The sequence below is a fragment of the Protopterus annectens genome, chromosome 3.part0, assembly GCF_019279795.1.
Source record: "Protopterus annectens isolate FY-2018-M chromosome 3.part0, PAN1.0, whole genome shotgun sequence".
Classification (NCBI taxonomy): domain Eukaryota; kingdom Metazoa; phylum Chordata; order Ceratodontiformes; family Protopteridae; genus Protopterus; species Protopterus annectens.
In genome coordinates, this window is record NC_056731.1 from 966,470,484 (window position 1) to 966,489,484 (window position 19,001).

The following is a 19,001-nucleotide window of genomic DNA, read 5'->3' on the forward strand; positions in this document are numbered from 1 at the left end:
TGGAGAGCTCACTGGTATATTTAAAGTTATAAAGGACAATTTCATATATGGGAATCTTGGCTTAAGTTGTGAAAGGAACGTTAGTGAATATAATCTGGTGAAGATCCTAAAAATAAATAAATAAAAAAGGTATTATGAGTATGATATTATAACTATAATCTTTATGAAAATAATATTGATTACAGTGATACTGAAAATTGTGTACAAAATTCAGTGACATAATTAAGATATTAGAGTTAATGTGAAAGTATTATGTATAAGAAAGTGGAACCATCACAACAGAAAATGCAATAAGAAAGCTATTATCGATATGGGTACTCGTAGTTGCCTGCCGTATTTTACATATGCACTCAACTCATTGCAGCATGTTAGGCACATGCCAGCCTGTGACACATAGTTTGAAAGCTCCATCATGCCTCTTTTCATGTAGTCTAGGAAGCTATGTTAACAATGGCAATGGTAACTTTCAGACACTGGACCCAAACTAGTTTGGTTTCATCAAAGACAGGCTATGCCTACTTAACCTGGTAGACTTATTTAAGAATTCATGTAGGTAGCAACCTGGCTTTTAACCAGCATGTGTCTTAGGTTGTAAGATAATTATTCAGTCTACCTCAAGTTATAAGAAAGGGCATGACATCTAGGTCCAGTAAAGTCATCATGCCACTATAATCAGCCATCATCAGCCCATAATAACTGTAAATAACTTTATGTAAAATAATAGTGATTAAAGGGATATTGAAGAGAGTTAGCGTACAGAATTCAGTGACATAAGTAAGATATTAGAGTTAATGTGAAAGCATTCTATATAAGAAAGTGGAATCATAACAACAGAAAGTGCAATAAGAAAGCTATTATTAATATGGGTACCTTTAGTCGCCTCACCTGTCAATGTCCTAAGTTATGCATGCACTCAAGTCATTGTACCACAGGTACCATTATAATTCAGTCATATTCCATGCAGATGTAAATGAACTGAGATGTACCTCCCTAGATTACATGGAGGCAGGCATTAGTGAGCTCTCAAACAATGTGTCAGAGACTGGTATGTATCTACCACTGAGCAGCATTCTACCTTCAACAAAGATGATGACACATTTCAACAGAAGGTGATTGGTTTTAATAATTGGCTTAAATTCTGGTGTCAGTCCAGGAAGATACAATATTTATCAAAATGGGAAGACATGGTTAACAAACCATGTTGGTTTGCCAAAGCTGGTCTACACCTGTCCCTTCTAGGCTTTCAGATATTGGCTAAAATAATGTCCTTTCCCATAGAGCCTTTTTTAGGCAAAGTCAAATTGTTAAACCTTCCAGCCCAGCTAAAAGATTGTCCTTTATATCAAGACTTATCTGGGCCATTGGTTTCACTCTTCAGCCTTAGCCCCCTCCCAGGATTCATGCCATCCCTCGGTACAAGGGTAGGTCATTCAATGATCCTGAAAACTCTACACTCATTAGTCTGGCTCATCTTGTATGCAAAGCTATAGAAAGGTTATCATGAAAACTATTAATAAAGACACAAGAAACCTTCAGACACTGAACGCAACCTGGTTTGGTTTCATAAAAGGCACGTTCTGCCTATAGAACCTGGTGGACTTCTTTGAGAAGGTCACCAAGGCAATGAATCATCATTCATACTGCCTACATTAACATAGCTAAAACATTTGATGCAATAGCCCACTTGAACATTGTTAACAAATTCAGGGAATTAGGTATAAATCCTTATGTAACTCCCTAGATAGCTAGTTGGCTCACAGGCAGTACCCAGAAAATTAGTACTTGGTGAGTCCACCTCCACAAAGTAGCCTGCAACCAGTGGAGTCTCCCAGGGCTCCGTGCTGTGTATGGTCATCTTTGGCATCTGTTTTTTTGGAAGTTAAGGCAAATGACAAGGGTATCTGGCTTACCAAGGTTGTAGCTGATTGTAAATTAGGAACAATCACAACCCCCCCCTCCCACACAGACACTAACATGTTACATGAAGGTCTAACACAGGCAAATAACCGGTGCCAAAGCTACTGGTTGAAACACAATGCCAAGAAATGCATAATACTACCTATTGAGAATTTGGCCAACCAGGAAAACTACCTCATTGATAAAACACCCTTAAATATAGATAGGGTAGTCACTAGTATGGGAACTCATGTAGGTAGTAACCTGTCTTTTGTCAAGCATGTGTCTAAGTTTGTAAGAAAATCATTCTGTCTGTCTCAAGTTATAAATAAGGGCATGGATCTAGATCTAGGAAAGTCATCATGCCAGTGGAATCCGCCATCATTAGACCCAAAATTGAGTATAACAATCCATTCTGTATATACCTAACCAGGCACATGCAACCAGTGTCAAATCCAGCATTAGGCAACATAGGCAGCTGCCTAGGGACTGTTAGCTGGGGACCACCTGGTAAGAATGTTACCACAATATTTATTTTTTAATTAAAAAAATGCATGTCTGTTTTTAACAGCATTTTTCTTTAAAAACACTCTGTGTGCAGGCATACCCACATTTTTGAGAAGCAGCATGTGTTGACATGCACATATTTTTGATGTTGCTACTTCCTCTTTTCCATGTGTGCAAAAGTTACAGTTGTTTGGGTTCCTTTTCTTTTTCAAATGATCTGCCATTTGGTAAGGTCTGTGTGAAATGCCCTAGGTAGAGATGGCATGTTAGTTAATTAACTTGCTAAGGCTCCAAGTTAGTTAATTAACTTGCTCAGGCTCAAACCCTGTACATTGGTTTAAGGAAACAAGGACCTGAATCCTCTATACCCACTATCAGACTACTTATGAGCGTCTGTGCACTTTTCAAGGAATAATTTGAGTTTCAATGGAACTGTGAGTTTCGGTGCATTTTCAAGGAATTGTGAGTTTCAAGGGAAGACAAGTTTACTGTTGCTCATGCTAAAACTGTTTTCAATGTGCATCTATTTTCTTTAGCAAATGGCTGTCAGTGTTTGTGCTATGCAATTGGAAAGCAGTGTTAGAAGCAAAATAAGCTGTATACTTGCCTTTGATATAGAAGGTTGTGGTTTCAACTCCTATACCATGTAGATGGATTACTGATATGTTGGTGTACTTTAAGGGAAGGGGTCTTGGAGTGCTACACTTCTGAGCACATCCTCCATGGGACGAGATGCCTAGAAACTATAAACCTATTATTTGTTTGCCATCCATTCCAATATTCAGAGCTAACCATTTTTTTTAGTGTAACATAGCCAACTTATTCTTCAAGGGCAGCAGGCACTGAATTTGTTGATAAAACACACTGTAATGCAAAGCTGTTTGCCAGCAGCAATTTCTTCATTAGTTACAGATGTATTTAATGTGGAATTATTCAGATGATTTTTACTTCTGCAGAGACTGTGCATATTGACTGATACTGGTGTATTATAATAAAGTTTGAGTGGCCTTTTATGGTTGAAATGTTCTGAAATGGGTAGTTTCATAATTATTGGTTCATACATTTTGTTTCATTGTTAACTGGAAAAAATGTTCAAAACTGCAAATATAAAACACACTCTAACAAGAAATATAATTTAATATAATCAGGAAGGTGAATCAAAGACTACATGCATGTACGCGTGGTCCTAAAAAATGTGTGCAAAGGGTCTAGGGTTTGAAACCAGCCCAAAGGTAAACTTACTCAGCCACTGGCAGGATGCATTTCCTTTGAATGTGTGTTTCAATGCTGTTTCAAGGGCAGAAAAGTTTACTGTTCAAGATAAGTCTTTTTGCATTCTGAGACTGTACTGTTTTGTTTAGCAAATGGCTATCAGTGTTTGTGCTATAAAATTTGAAGTAACAGTTTTAAATTAAATTCAAATATCTGTAATCACTGTAGAAGTAAAGAAGAAAAGAGTTGCACACTAACAGGTTTATTGTTACTGGGGAGAAATAGCTAAGTAATAGGACACTAGAACGGCTGTGGGCGAGCACAATCCATTACCCTGCCTAAGGCCCCATTTGACCATGATCTGAATCTGCATGCAACAACTGGAATGTCCACAGTGATTCCTCAAAAAATGAAAACAAGGCATGAACACAATGTTCTATGGAGATTGCCTCAAAGCCCTATCTCTGTGGTCTGTTTCATACAGACTACTAAGAGGTGTTTTGTGCCTAGCATAGAAGGCATTCTTAGACCCTACTCTGATAGAGCTTTGGCATATTCATAAAATGAACAACACTAGACATACTAGATCTAAGTATTCAGACTTTACTTGTGACTTAAAAAGGACATGTCAGAGGGACATGGATGTATCTCAGACAATCCCCATTCCTTAGAATAGGCTTCCCATCCTTGTGAAGCAAGCCTTCCCGTAACCCAATTCAAGTACGGCCAGGACCAGTGGATGGGAAATAGAAAATTCACCCCTGGTCTGCCACTTATGTCTCTGATGGACACATACAGATATTAAATCATGCCTTAACTAAAATGCATCCATTAAAGTAATGCCCTAGGCACAATAACTCACAGAATACATTTGGGTTACATGGTTAGGCTAATACAGGCCCGAGCGGCCATTAGCCTAGTATACATCTATGAACCTATAATTTATTTAATGTTAGAACAAGATTCAGAAACATGCTTATTTGATTGAGTCCTTAGTTACTCATCTCCTTATGTACATGTTCTTATTTGAAATATTACAGAATGCAGACGATCTGCAACAGACACAACCACAGTTAATGTATGTAATGACTGTAATGATCTCCTAGTACCTTTAATTTCTTTTTTTTTTTGCTATTGAAATAGCAGAAATCTAGTATAAACTGCAGTAAATCTGTTTCCTCTTTAAGCTGATACAGATTTTATCATATTCCAGCAAAGATGTTTAAATGAATCTTCTCTACGTAGTTCCTAAAAAGCTGGTGTTAACTCTTGTGCTTGTGGCTAAATGGATCAGTTTCCTGATTCGTGTTGCTTTCCAATTACAGTCTAACTTCCACAGCAGTAAAAAGTTTACACTTTTAATGTACTTGAAAGAACTGGGGTAACAAAAAATAAATTAACTCAGTGTCAGAAATAACAGACTCTGTACTCACTTTCCGGATTTCAAAAATGTGAACAAAACCAAGCTTTGCAATTCCTTTAAAGAAGGATGCCTGACAAACTCAATTGAACTTGCCTTCAAGAAAATATGTATAAATTCTAGACAGACATAAGTTAACCAGTTTAGGTAGAGCTACATCAAATTTTTCATAGTTTTAGTTAAATGTCAGCCAGACAAAAGCAGAACATTAAATATATGGTAATTAAATATATGGTAATTGTTATATTCTTTACCCAGTCCAACAACTGAGGCAATGACATTTATATTACTGATTAGGTTGGTCTTTGCAACTTACATAAGCATAATTGATTCATTTTGATTGTAAAAAGATATATGTTTAACAGATATTTTGTCTGGAAAAATCAACAACTTCAACTGTAAAATACTGGGTCACTGCTTATCTACTCCAAAATTATTTACACCTTCACTATTTACAGTCTTAGCCATTTGCAGTAAATGAAGGACATCACCTTTTTTATATACCTCTCCCAACAACCTGTCAGAATAATGCACAATGGCTGTCAATGTGCCAAAGAAATCTAAAAAAATATATAGAATTTAAAATAATTAATTTCATATATACTCAATGAATTTAAGGTAGTCAGCTTGGATGAAAGGACAGATATAGAAATAAACATAAATATCGATATAGAAGTTACATGAAAAAAATAATGTTAGCGTCATTTGTTGTAAAAGTACTGGCAGACTTAAATATGAACCCTAAATGCTCAAAAGATTTTTATATCATACCTTGAAATAGCAAAACATTAGAAAAATAACTGTTTAGAATACCAGAGGAATGTCTTTAATATAGGGTTGAGAAAGGTTTTTGTCAAAAGGAAAAAAAAAATCCCCTATATGACCATACTTCATTTCATACTCCATAGCTATGCATCAATGTGGTACTGGGAAGGCCAGTTTGAAAAAAAATGAGCTACTGTAACCATATATATATATATATACAGAAATATGTGTATGTGTATATGTATAGATAGAGGAATATTAGATATAAATATAGATATAGATACATATCAAAGCAGAATCATATTTGTGTGTTTACTATAATAGTAGCTTCTAGTCTAAGGGCATAGAATTGGGTCTATATTATAACACTGAAATCTACAAAGATCGAATGTTATAACACTGAACCCCAAACTTCGAAATCTGCAAACATCGAACAGTCAGAATAGCGATTTCTTTCACAGGGAAAAAAAATCGCTATTCCGAGAAACATACACACAACACAAACACACACAAAAAACAGCAATCCACACACATACACTTAAAATCCTACACTTAAACCTAAACTAAACTTTACATACACTACTAGCTATCCACTTACTTAAACCCGACCCTAACCCTAAGGTCCGTCACTATCCTATCGCACACTCACCTCACCCTCGCCTTAATCCTAACTCACCTAACCCACCCCCTAACCCTAACCTACACACAACCGCACACTTACCTGACCTGCTCCCTAACCCTAACTCACCTAACCCGCCCCCTAACCCTAACCTACACGCAATCACTCACTTACCTGAACCCGACCCATAACGCTCCAACATATCGAACGCTGAAAACAGCGAAGCCACAGCAACGGCCCACCAAATTCTTTCCCTGGGAAAGAATTTGGTGTCCTGCACCTTTGCTGTTTTCAGTGTTCGACAAAACTGGTTCGATATTATAACATTCGAACTTTATAAAATTCGATGTTATAATATAGACCCCATAGAATTTAAGTACTACAAATGGTCCTCTGTTCGCACCATACTCCTGCTCTAAGCATTCTTGTGTCATCTCTTTCCCATAGATAAGTTGAGAAGGATTTGTAATAAGGTGTGAAAAGGGGGTGGGGAGTCTTTATATACAATGGAAAAGTAAACGTTACTGACCAGCATAAGAAATTAGACTGGCTGCTGCATTGCAGTCTTTTGCCTTAAGAAAACAATCAATAAAAGATTTTGCAAAAGTGATTATAACTCTGGTCATTTGCTCCTTTCTCAAGTCAAGGCAGTATTGCTCTTGCAGTTGCTGAAATGAAAAAGAGAGAATTTTTGATACTTGGTTTCTATGTGGAACAGGGAAAGACTTTTCTACATGTCTTGCCCCATACATTTGAATATCATCTTCTCTGTGGAAGGAGTGAGAAGCCATTTGCTATGCATCAAGAAATCATTGCTCTCTCTCTCTCTCTCTCTCAGTCAGCTAGACTGCCCTCGAATAAGAATGTTTGACAAGAATCTGTTTATATTGAAAGCTGTCTAGTGGACACTTTGCACTGGAGATTGGAATAAGTACCTCCATAATTGCTGGTGTGCCATATTCACTGCCATTTTAACTGAATGAGTGGAGATGGGACCTGATGTGATCTACCCTTGCGCAGACCAATTTTTTTTTTTTTTTTTTTTTTGCTGAGGTTGTGGTTTTTAACATAACTCAAGATCTCCCAATGACTATTCAACATTCAGGGGAAGGACTGCTGAGAAGGTAAAATTTCACTCCCACTACTTGTAAATCTATACCATTTCCCTCATACATTTTAGAGATTTTGGCAGCTTGCAACAGCAGCCAAGAGAGAGCAAATCCATAAAGGATTTTTTTTTTTTGCTTTCTTCCTCCCAGTTCACTTTCTGGGTGGGACCTGCACATCCACCTACACCAGCTCAGTCCATTAGTGTCTTCAAGGTCAAAATTCATGTGTTCCTGGGATAGGTGAGAGCCTTATGAATGATTTTTTTCCAAACTGGAAAGGAGTCAATTTGTTCACTATCTCATTTGAGTTTGGTGTCAGGGAATAACTCAGCTTCTAGTCTAATTGAATGGTGTAAGCTTCCCTCCCGGACTTGCAACTGCTTGCTAATCCTGATGAGGAGGCATGCGTGCTGTTACATATTCTCCACCTTCCCCCAGCTCTACTGACAAGAACTCTGCATTCTCAGCATAGGCCTATACAGCCAGTGTAGACAGAGGATGCAGTTAGTCAGAAGTAAATGTGCCGAATACTGTGGGTCAAACAGATTATTGCTCACCCAAGTTTATCCTTCAACAGCCAGTCCCTCATAAACCCATGAAGCAATTTGGGCACAGGTTGAATACACTGAAGTCAGGGCTTCAATTCTCTATGTCACAGAGTCAGGGTCCATGCAAGATGTGTATTTATTCTCTGAAAAATGCAGTAGTGCAGAGCCAGTACTGCAATGTATCTCCATTTAAAGCCTGCAGCCTTCACTATCACCTCTGCCCCACCATGATACTCATGATACTAACCATCAGGTTACCCATGGTATAAGCCATGAAACCTGACCTCTGAGCCTTTCTTTGCAATTACCATCAAGAAATTCCTTGTCAGTGTTCTATACTTTATTAAGTAGGTCTTAAAATATAAGCATCTATGCCAAGTTGTTTAATATCTTTATGAATAAAATAAGAGATACAAACTTTTCCCTTACTAGCTTCCATAAAAGCATTAATTCTCTGATTTCTCTGATTTTAGAATAGACATTGTAGCATATGATCCCTCTGTAAAGACGTCCACAGGAAAAGTGTTGTGTGCCTTAGGAGTTTCTGTACATAATCAGCATTTATTAGAAGGATGGAATACTTGACTTCTTTCATGTTTACTGGGACCACTGATGCCACAATAACCATGAGTGGCTGATATAATCAAGAAGAACATTCATCAGTGTAGTAGCCACGCAGGGGTGCTACTTCTTTCTCTGTAAGTGGTTCACAGCATTCTTTCATGGCATGCAGTAGCAACGATTAGTAGTTCACTCATAACATGTACCAACTTTAAGAATTACTTCTAATTAAGGACTGTAATAGGGTACAGAAGTGAACCTGCCTCATTAGCCTTATCAATATCTACAGATATCCGTTTACAACCTTTACAAGGGACTTGAAATGTCTGTCTTATACAGACTTTTTTTATTGCCTTCTCTTTTGGCCAGACAGCCTGAACTGGGAAACTGCCACCCTTCGCAACAGGAATGCCTGGGCTAGTATTTTGGAGAAAAAGAGATGAGAAACTGATTTCAAGAGGTCGACCTCAAGGAAATGGGAAAAAAGTTACAATGGGCAGATGTACAAATATCTACAAGTAGGGACCAGTTGTGGGGTTAAGTACTGTATACTGCAAAGAAAGCCAAAGTTATTAAGATAAATTATTTGAAATAAGCATGAATTAGAAGTCAAAATATCAAACAAGAAATAAGAAAAAGCATAAAAATAAAGAATTAAGTTCTATATAAATTGTAGATAAAAGATGCACACCTAGGAATAGTAGGTTTCTCTTGCTGTAATCTGATTCTATTTAATTGAACAACCAATTTCCTTCTTATCAAGAAACAGCTATTTTTCTCTCAGTTGTTAAGTATTTAGTGGGAATAAGGAAAGAGATTTTTTAACATGGGAAAATTTGATATGTCAAGGTCTGTTAACATCCTTTACATCAGTCTTAAATCATCCTGCGGCTAGAGTTCATCAGTATCAGATCACAATTTGCTATCTTTTCCTCATAATATATTTTGTAGAAAACAGAGGTTCTGTTCTTTTCTCCTTACTTCAGATTTCTACAGAACTTTTACTATAATTTCTACTTTCCTAATTATTTTTCTGTTGGTGTAAGCATACATTTAACAGTAATCTTGTGACATGCAATACTAAACTTTTGCAAATAAATCTGTCTAATAGTCTAGTGTACAATGGCACATTGCTTTTATGTTTATCAGTGATTCTTACCTCAGATATTTCCTGCCAGCAGAGAACACATATCAGTTCAAAGTGACGCCTCTCAGAGTATTTCATTCAGCCTTCTCAACAGCATTCAGATGTTATGCTTACTTCGTCCATTAAGTAGGATGTAGAAAACCTAAAGCAAAAAATAAATAAATAAAAACAAATTCCAATTTAATTCATGATCTTAAAATATATCTGTAACTTTTTTTCAAATTTGAATAGCCCATCTACCTTAAAGTATATAAAGTAGACAAAGGTAGTTAATTTATCTTGTTAATTTCATAAAGGCGAACATTTGGGAAAAACAACCAAAATTAAACAAATTTTGATTCCAAGTATTTATTCATGTCAACTGATACTAGACAGCCGTATATTGTCAAATCATTTTAATTTGATTTGATATATGCATTATTTCAAACAGATAACAGCATATCATAATTTTGGCCCAATGATATAAAAACAATGGGAACATGCTACTGGGAATGTAACAAGCTGGGAGATTTCAAAAATTCTGAACACAGTACTCTGCCAACATATTGAAGTGGCAAAAATGTTGTAACTAAGAACATTGTTCTTTTCAGCTGGGACATAGGATCTGAATTGCCTAGACATAGAAAGGGCTTCCCAAGTTTACTGCTGTTGGTAGCCCAAAAGCAATGACTTGAGTCTTGTGCTAAGAAAAGACACATACACTTATTGGCATTGCAACCAAGGATTTATTAAATACATAAACAGTTAACCACCTAATTTGAAAATGCTATGTTCAATTGTCAGCCATGTTCAAATAACATCACCAGAAGTTACTAGTCCAGGTTGCATCTATTGCCATTCCCCAACATGCTCATCTGAATGACACCTACAGGCATCAGCTCCCCAAGACCTAACTTGCAAATACCATCTTCATTTATCAGCCATGTTCAAATACTATCATCAGATGACACCAGGTCATGTAGTGTCCACTACCCCCTAACATGTGTATCCATACTAGTGCTCACAGGCACCAGCCCTCTGTAGTCTACTGCTCATTCCCCCACCAAACAACCACTGACTGGCCCAGGAAATCGGGGGGTGATAAGGAAGGGTAGGCCACCTGACAACCGCAGTTAAGACAAGATGGGAGGGAGGTTGGCACTGTTACTTGAAAAACTGGCAAATTAAACAGCTAACACCCATATATATATATATATATATATATATATATATATATATATATATATATCCCCCAGATACATAAAGCCTAAAGATTCTCTCCTTCCTTGCACAGTCAGACAAATGATTCTGCCAACAAAATCCATTTTTCTATGCCTTGTGCCAAGAGAAGACACATACACATATTGTCATTGTGACCAAAGCTTTATTAAACACATAACCAGTTAACCAAGTAATTTGCAGATACCCTATTCATTTGTCAGTCATATATAAATGCCATCTTCACATGGTACTGTGCTGGGTTGCATGTACTGCAACTCCCTTGACATGATCATCCATATCAGCACCCACAGGTACCAGCCCTCTAAGACTTAACTTGCGAATATCATGTTGAGTTGTCAGCCATGTTCATCTAGACTCACTGATAATGATTGCACTTGTGCAACTGACACAGCTTAGAAACCTCCTGTCACATATATTAATGACTGAACTGGAAAGATAATGTTAGGCAAAGAGCAAACTGAACACACAAGAATGGATGTGACTACTGCTTGTAAAGATCACTCAACCCCTGCAAAACACGACAATGCATCTGACAATTTTGGAATTCTGGATACAAGTACTCAGCAATCTGAGGATTCAGAGTGTTCTGAAGGAAATAAAAAAGTAAAGAAAGGAAGAAATTCACAACAAATAGCAAGAAGGAAAAGAAACTGACAAATGTCTATAAAGTTAAGATAATACATATCAAAAAGGACACTGCCTTGTTATGTAACACACAGATTACAGTTATATTTCTATCAGAAAACCTTCAGTCTTCCTGGGCCAGAAAAAGGCAAGATTTTTTTTTTCCAAAAGACAAGGTAGAAAAAAGAGGCAAGGGTCAGGTGAAAAGGAAGAAATCAAAATTGAACATGTTTTTATTCATGTTGGTACAAATTATCTCATCTACAAGGACTCTCTGACTGTTAGTAGGGAACTTACAGCCCTATTAGATAGTATCACATGTTCTGGTATTAGCATGTATTTTTCACAAGTCATATATAGAAATACCTACATGAAAAAATGCCCTCTTTTAAAAAATGGAAATGTGTAGAACATCCGAGCCTAATGTTGGGCACACGTGTTCAGACAGGATGGCGTGCATTTGTCAAGCTCAGGGAAGAAAATTTTTGCAGCAGATATTTTACAATATTTGACAAACACAAGGCAGGATTTTTGCCATCACAAAAACGTAACACTTCACAGATAGCAACAATTGATCCATTTCTGATGGTTGTTCCTGATAAAAAGATTAAATTTAATAAAAAATGAACAGCTAAAAACACAAAATCCCTTTATTACATAAAAATCCAACTGGTAAGCTCTTTCATTCCCTTCATGGAACTTCTTCAGTCCATGTTGTATAATGAACAAACTTATTTAAATACTTAATAACAGTAACATTTGACGCAATATACTTAATAACAGTAACATGTGACGCAATGCACTTAATGCCTTAACCCTTTCCTTCTAAGAACAACTTTAAAGTTTTCCCTGTCATTTAAACCAGGATATACACATGCATTCAGCCTAATTTGCCAGCAATATTCTTTCTAATCCAGTTCACCTTCTGCATCAAACCTATGATCAAAACCATTGACTTCATCAACTATTACAAATCTGAAGCACGCCTTATTGTTTTCTAACAAAAGTTTTTGCTTAACATGTTTTGCCAAGGCATTGCATACATCAATCTTGTCTACTGCTCTTATATGTTCATTCACTGGCATGTAGGATTCTCTAATGGTTCTTCCTATATAAAATGCTTGACATAATTCAAACAGAGTGATGTGTACCACATATTTGGACCTGCAATTATTCAAATTATTCAACCTAATTTCAAAGTTTCTTGCTGTCACTTCAAAATTCTTAACTTATTTCATATATTGACATAACTTACAACTGTTACATCTTTTTATCCCCACTTCCAGCACATCAGGCATACTTGATCTTAAATTCCTTTTCTTAAAAAAGTCTTTTAAACGCTTTCCTCTTTTAGAGACAAAGACAGGGCCTTCCCCTATAAAATTTTTAATTTCTTGAAAATTCATTAAGAATCTCCAATTATTCTTGATTATTCTTTTGATTTTACTTTCATCTATTGAATTGTCTAAAATACAAGCTAAGGAAAAATCCTTTTCATTTTCGTTTGACTTGCTATTTACATTTGCTACATTCCCTTACATTTTTTACTTCCATCCAGGAATTGCTAATGAGGTCCTTGTGGTACCCTCTTTCTTGAAATTTCCTCTTGAGTTCTGCACATTTTTTTTCAAAAAATACTGCCGAATCTGTTAACCTGCTTATTCTAGTGAATTGTCCCTTCGCTATTTTTTTAGGCTAACCTTATGCATGCCGTTGTAGTGGAGATAGCTGTTACTTTGCACTTCCTTTTTATAAATCTTAATTTTTAAAGCATTTTTAGATCTGTACATATTCAGGTCCAAAAAATTAAAGTTGTCCTTCCTATAATTAAATGCCAACCGAAACGTGTGGATTCATTCACATGTTTAATAAAATCTAAGAGTTATTTTTCAGAACCCTCCCAAATAAAAAACAAATCATCAGTAAGATGTCTGTACATGATGATATGTTTTGCAAAAACTGATTCTGAAATAATTTCTTTTTCCCAGTTCAACAGGACTATATTTGCCTAGCTGGGGGCCATAGCAGTCCCCATAGCTACACCATTTTTCTGTCTGTATATTTCATCATTATACTCGGTGCCAGTCCTGTGTATCATTTTACATAGGAAAAAACAACTGTAAACTTGACAGGGTATTGAAACATTTATCAGCTATACGCTTACAAAATGTGCACAATACACCTTATCAACATGTCAGTACACATCCAGAGCATTATTTTACTTTTATGGCTTTGCAAATAGTGAGGGGAAATGTTAGAGGGGGAGACATTGTAAATCAAACAAAGTATTGTGAGGTACAATGGATTATTAGACTAGGTGCAGATAGAAGCCCTGGTCTAAATGCAATGATACCCTTAAAGCCTGTTCTTAAGAAGCGGAGACCAGTTTATTAGTTCCTGATGCTTTCTGGACATTGTAGTTTAACTTGGTGTTTTAATTGCAATATGTCTGAAGAAGGGTGGATCCTGAAAGTCCTCACATTTTATATTAAAGCTTTATATCTAGCCTGGTGGTCCGTGTAGCTGCTTTTGTTTTATCTATGGCTTTGTCCAGATTTCTTGCTCTGAGAAGTTGAGAGGTATGATGCCAGTACACTTATTTGTATATCTGCTTTTGTCCTTTAAATTATACTGCATTTCCTCATATGCATGTGACAGCCACTTAAAAACATTTATATACTAAAAACAATGCTGCCATTTAGTATTTGAAAGTATAAAAGACAGCTTACCATAAAAACAATGAGCAACACATATACATTTAACATAGGTACTTAAGAAACTATAGAAATAAATACTATATCAAACTTTAGTCCTTTTGTACATTAATAAACTGCTGATGTAAACTTTATCATTAATACCAGGGGGATTTATTGCATTTAACAAAATCTGCCAATGTGATTCCCATCTTTTGAGGTATGTTTCCCAATCACCACCTCTCTCAAATGGGGCAACTTTCACCGATATCTGGAACACATTTTTTTTAAATCTATACAACTTATACAAGGTTTAGCTAAAGCATCACTGGTATCCCTTTTCCTAATCATGTAGTCATGTTAGTAAATCCTTTGTCCTACTGCATTTACTGTCTTCCCAATATAAAATACTGGGCAGGTACAGTACTGGGCCAGGTATACCACACCTGGGGTATTGCAATTGATATCCCATTAGGGTAAATGGTTCTGGGGTAATTACCCACAGAGAATCTGGAGCCCTCCTGTAAGAATCTACATCGGCTGCATGCTCCACATTTAAACATGCCTTTTGCAGTCATGTGTCTCTCCTATTTTCTGGGAGTAAGCTTTTCAAAGATATTCTTTAAGTTAACACCCTTTTTGCAAACCACAGTGGTATTCTGTCCCAGTTTCCCATATAACCCTTGTGCTTTACTATACTCATGCTGGGAGTACTATCAGGGGAAGAAGACCTGACAATGTCCAACCCATATTTTAATATTTGTTTAGATCGACCTTTTATTTTTTGACAACACTGGCAACCAATCCCTCTATGAAACTCAATGGGTAATATCTCTCATGAAACACCCTTATTAAAGTCTTAACTTCATAATCAAATATGTTATCTGTAGATACCAACTGGGATAACTTTACAAATTGCGTTTTGACCACATTTGTCTTCTGCCAAATGGGATGATTGTTGGTAAAATGTTATAAGCTGTAGAGTATGTTGATTTTCTAAACATAGTGTACATAAAACATCCCTGTTCAACATATTTTGAAATTGTTGTCAAAAAAATCAGTGGTTAACCTATTGTACTAGCCGTTAAATGTTAAAAATAGGATAGATGTTTTTAAATACTATGAAACTTCATCAAGTTCAGTGGTGTTGCCAGACCAAATAATAAACACATTATCCAAAAAACATAGGCAGCTCCTAATACTGCACTATATGCAGAGGGAAATACAGAATTGATCTCCAACCACCACAAAATAATGTTAGCAAATATAGAGGCTGCCAATGGCTACATCCCTTATCTGCTTGAAATATTCTACTTCAAAATATTTAATGTACAGGTCTAAAGTCTGATACTGTGTTTATTTCTATAGTGCTATACAGCTAATCTACTACATTGTGCACTGTTATAAAGCTTTTTATTACTGTTTCACTGCATTTATGTACTGTTTTATACTGTTTTAACTTTATTTTTCATTGCTAGATACTGTTTCATTACTCTAATTGGAGTTTTACTGAATTAATTAACTGTAAACTGATTTTTCATACTGAGAGTTGTATTTTCTGTTTGTGAGTGCTCTATCTGTGCTATTCTGTGCATTTTTTTGTAGTTTCTGTGTTCTAGTCAGGTATCATATAACTGATTTGTTTGGGAGTTAAAAGCATTGTCTAGAGTCTCCTTGCTTCTTTATCTCTTTAAAACTTTAATTTAGTGGCTACAGCTAGTAGCTGCAATAGTTTAAATTTGATTTGGGACACTCCTCCCAGTCTAGTGTCAATAGCTCATTCTACCTAATACAGGGAGAACATTTGAGAAGGCCAACCTACTTAGATTCTTAACCTTGAATTATCTTCTGTTCCTGCGTTCTCCCTTTCCACTTTACTTAAAAAAATTGCTAGAATCTCCTAGTGTTCTGACTAACTGTGCTTCTCAGCAGATAAGTATACATTTTAACACTTTTTAACTGTTCAGAGTTGAATAAAACAATAATTGAATTCAGTTCAGAATGCAGTTTGAATAAATTGCATTTACTTAAACTGTATTTGCTCTAATATTGCTACACACTCGAGTGTGCTAGCTTGCACTGCACTTAAATTGTTTTTAGTGCTGTTTTAGCTGCCTTTCTGAAAAAAAAAAATTCTAAGTTTGTTTCCTGCCTTTCCTGTAACTAGTCTAGTCCAGATACAGATTTGCTGTATCCAGGAATGTTTGTAAGCTTCTGAGCCCCACAAGCCTTTCTGTATTGGAGGGAAGCCTTCTAGCTGTCAGTAGGAGTGGTAAGCACTAGGTAGCCAATCTACCACAAGAGGAGTGGTTTCTGGCTCAGAAATTGTAGTTTATTGGCCGTTTAGACAGTTTTTCCATCTCTCTCAATATTCTGGTTTAAAAGCCCCCATTTGCACTTTTTTTCTTGCCTTTCCAGTAACTAGTCTAGTCCAGATAAAAACTTGCTGTATCCAGGACTATTTGCAAGCTTCTGAGTGGTGCCAAAGTCTACTCTTCAATTTTTCCCTTAGATCTACCAGTTCTCTCCTCTCCTGCACTTTTACTAGCTTATTAGTCTAGCACTTTACCAGACTTCTTGTAGCAATTATTGTAGCACACAAAAGTGCTACCAGCACTAAACATTCTACAAGGAAACAGATCCAGTAAATATTATTAATGCCCACCCCTCCAGGCATGTCTAAAGGTCAGTATCCTGTGCTTTCTCCTATTAACTTGGTGAACTTGGGCATCCTGAGGCAATGTAGCAACTGCCTCATGTACACTGACAACCCTCTCCCAACACTCAGACTTGCGACAGATGCATTTATATATCCAAACTGGAAGCCACGCACTCTCTAGCAAAGACCGGAATAGCTGGTCAGAGGAGAAGGTCAACACTTGCACCACACCACATGGAACACAAAGCCCTCCAGAGCACACACCAGCACTGCCTTCACATAAAAATACAAACCAAACACCCACCTTCACGGAGGTTCTCAATACAAATCTACCTAAACAGCAGAGACCTCCAAAACAGAAATGCACTTGACCACCACAACACAACACTAATCACAAGACACATAACTCTCCTAAACAGTTTGCCACTCAATCAAAGCCTTTAAGGCAAAACAGCATGCCCAACACACTAATCTTAGGTGACTCGATAGTTAGGCACACTGATGTCCTACTCACTGGTTGAATAAGGAGAAAGTAAGAGTCAGCTGCCTGTCAGGAGTCAGGATCCACCACATAATGCATGCACTTAGGTCCCTCAACAACAGGGTACAAATATGACTCAGTCATTGTACATGTGGGTGTAAATGACCTGAGATGTACCTCCCTGGACTACTTGAAAAAAGACATGGAGGAGGTCTTGGATTATGTAGCCAAGGTGGGTATGACCCTAGCCCTGAGCAGCATCCTTCAATACCAAGAATGATACCACAGTACATGCAGAAAATGATTGATTTCAACAATTGGCTAAGTTTCTGGTGTCATTCTAAGGGGATCTAGTATCTGTCTGCCTGGGATGACATGATTAACAGACTTTGATACTTTGCCAGAGATAGCTCCAAAGGTGGTGGTGTTTCTATATTCATAAAGAATGTGCACACCTCCAGACTGGTAGCCCAACATAACACACCAGAGATACTTCAGGTGCAGTTAACATTGGGTAAGACACCAATTCAAGTTGTAGCCTGCTCTAGGTCACCAACCATGTCCCAAGACTCACACTCCATGTTTCTAAGCACCCTGGAGAATATTAGTGTCCAACCAAACTAGGCGACTTAAACTGCCCCTCCATTGACTGGGAAAACTACTCATGTACCAATACACTTGCCCAGCGTTTTCTGGTGTTCATTAATTCCAATGCCCTGGACCAGCTCATTCTTAACCCCACTAGAGATAGCAACTTCCCTGACCTCGTCATTACTAACATGGGCGACCATTGCTTTACAAAAATAGTCAGCTCCTCCCTGGTTAGATCCAACCACAAACTAATCACCTTGGAAATCCACATCCCTCCCAAACCCACCCACCACCACGGCAAAGGTAACCACCATGAAAAACTTCTCCAGAGCTAACTTTGGACTCCCAAAAATAGAGTTGGTTAACTTCACGGCACGTGGAGAATAGTTGCATGACTGCCGAATCATACACCAATGCACTATACAAACACATACACAAATGTATGGATCTCGCCATACCTAAGAGAACCAAGATGTTCTCCTCCAAAAAAAGGAAGCCAATCTGGTGGTCCCCTGCCATAAACAAACTCTACAACAGAAGGAGGAAACTGATGCGGAATAAGGTGAAGTCCCAAGACTGGAAAAACTCCTTTATCAGTCTCAACAAAAAGTTGAGATCCTTCATCAAATCCTTTAAAGCTAGCTATGAAAACAGAATTGCAGCAGATAGTAAAGACAAACACAAGGCCTTGTATAGCTATGTAAAGAATCTACACGGCAATACCCATATCTGCTTTGAGCTACTGCACAATGGTAACTCCTATAATGGAACAATGGATATTGCCAATATACTGGCCAACTGATTCAGTGCCAACTTTACCCCTCCCCCAAAAGGACTAATCACAACACCAGTAGTTTGCCAGGCACCCAGTATTACAGCTGACAGGTTAAAACAGCACTGTCCAAGGCCAAGAATACAGCTTCTATGGGACATGACAATATCCCTGGA

The 19,001-nt window shown here is 37.1% G+C and overlaps 1 protein-coding gene across 2 annotated transcripts in view; it reads right to left on the reverse strand.

The window, feature by feature from the left end:
- The window catches only part of CDH18 (cadherin 18), a 3,071,238-nt gene that overhangs the window by 2,594,008 nt on the left and 458,229 nt on the right, over positions 1 to 19,001 (reverse strand). For both annotated transcript variants that reach the window (XM_044065283.1, XM_044065285.1), the window contains exon 2: positions 9,797 to 9,926. The gene's annotated coding sequence lies outside the window, so the exon portion shown is untranslated. The remainder of the gene's footprint in view (positions 1 to 9,796; positions 9,927 to 19,001) is intronic.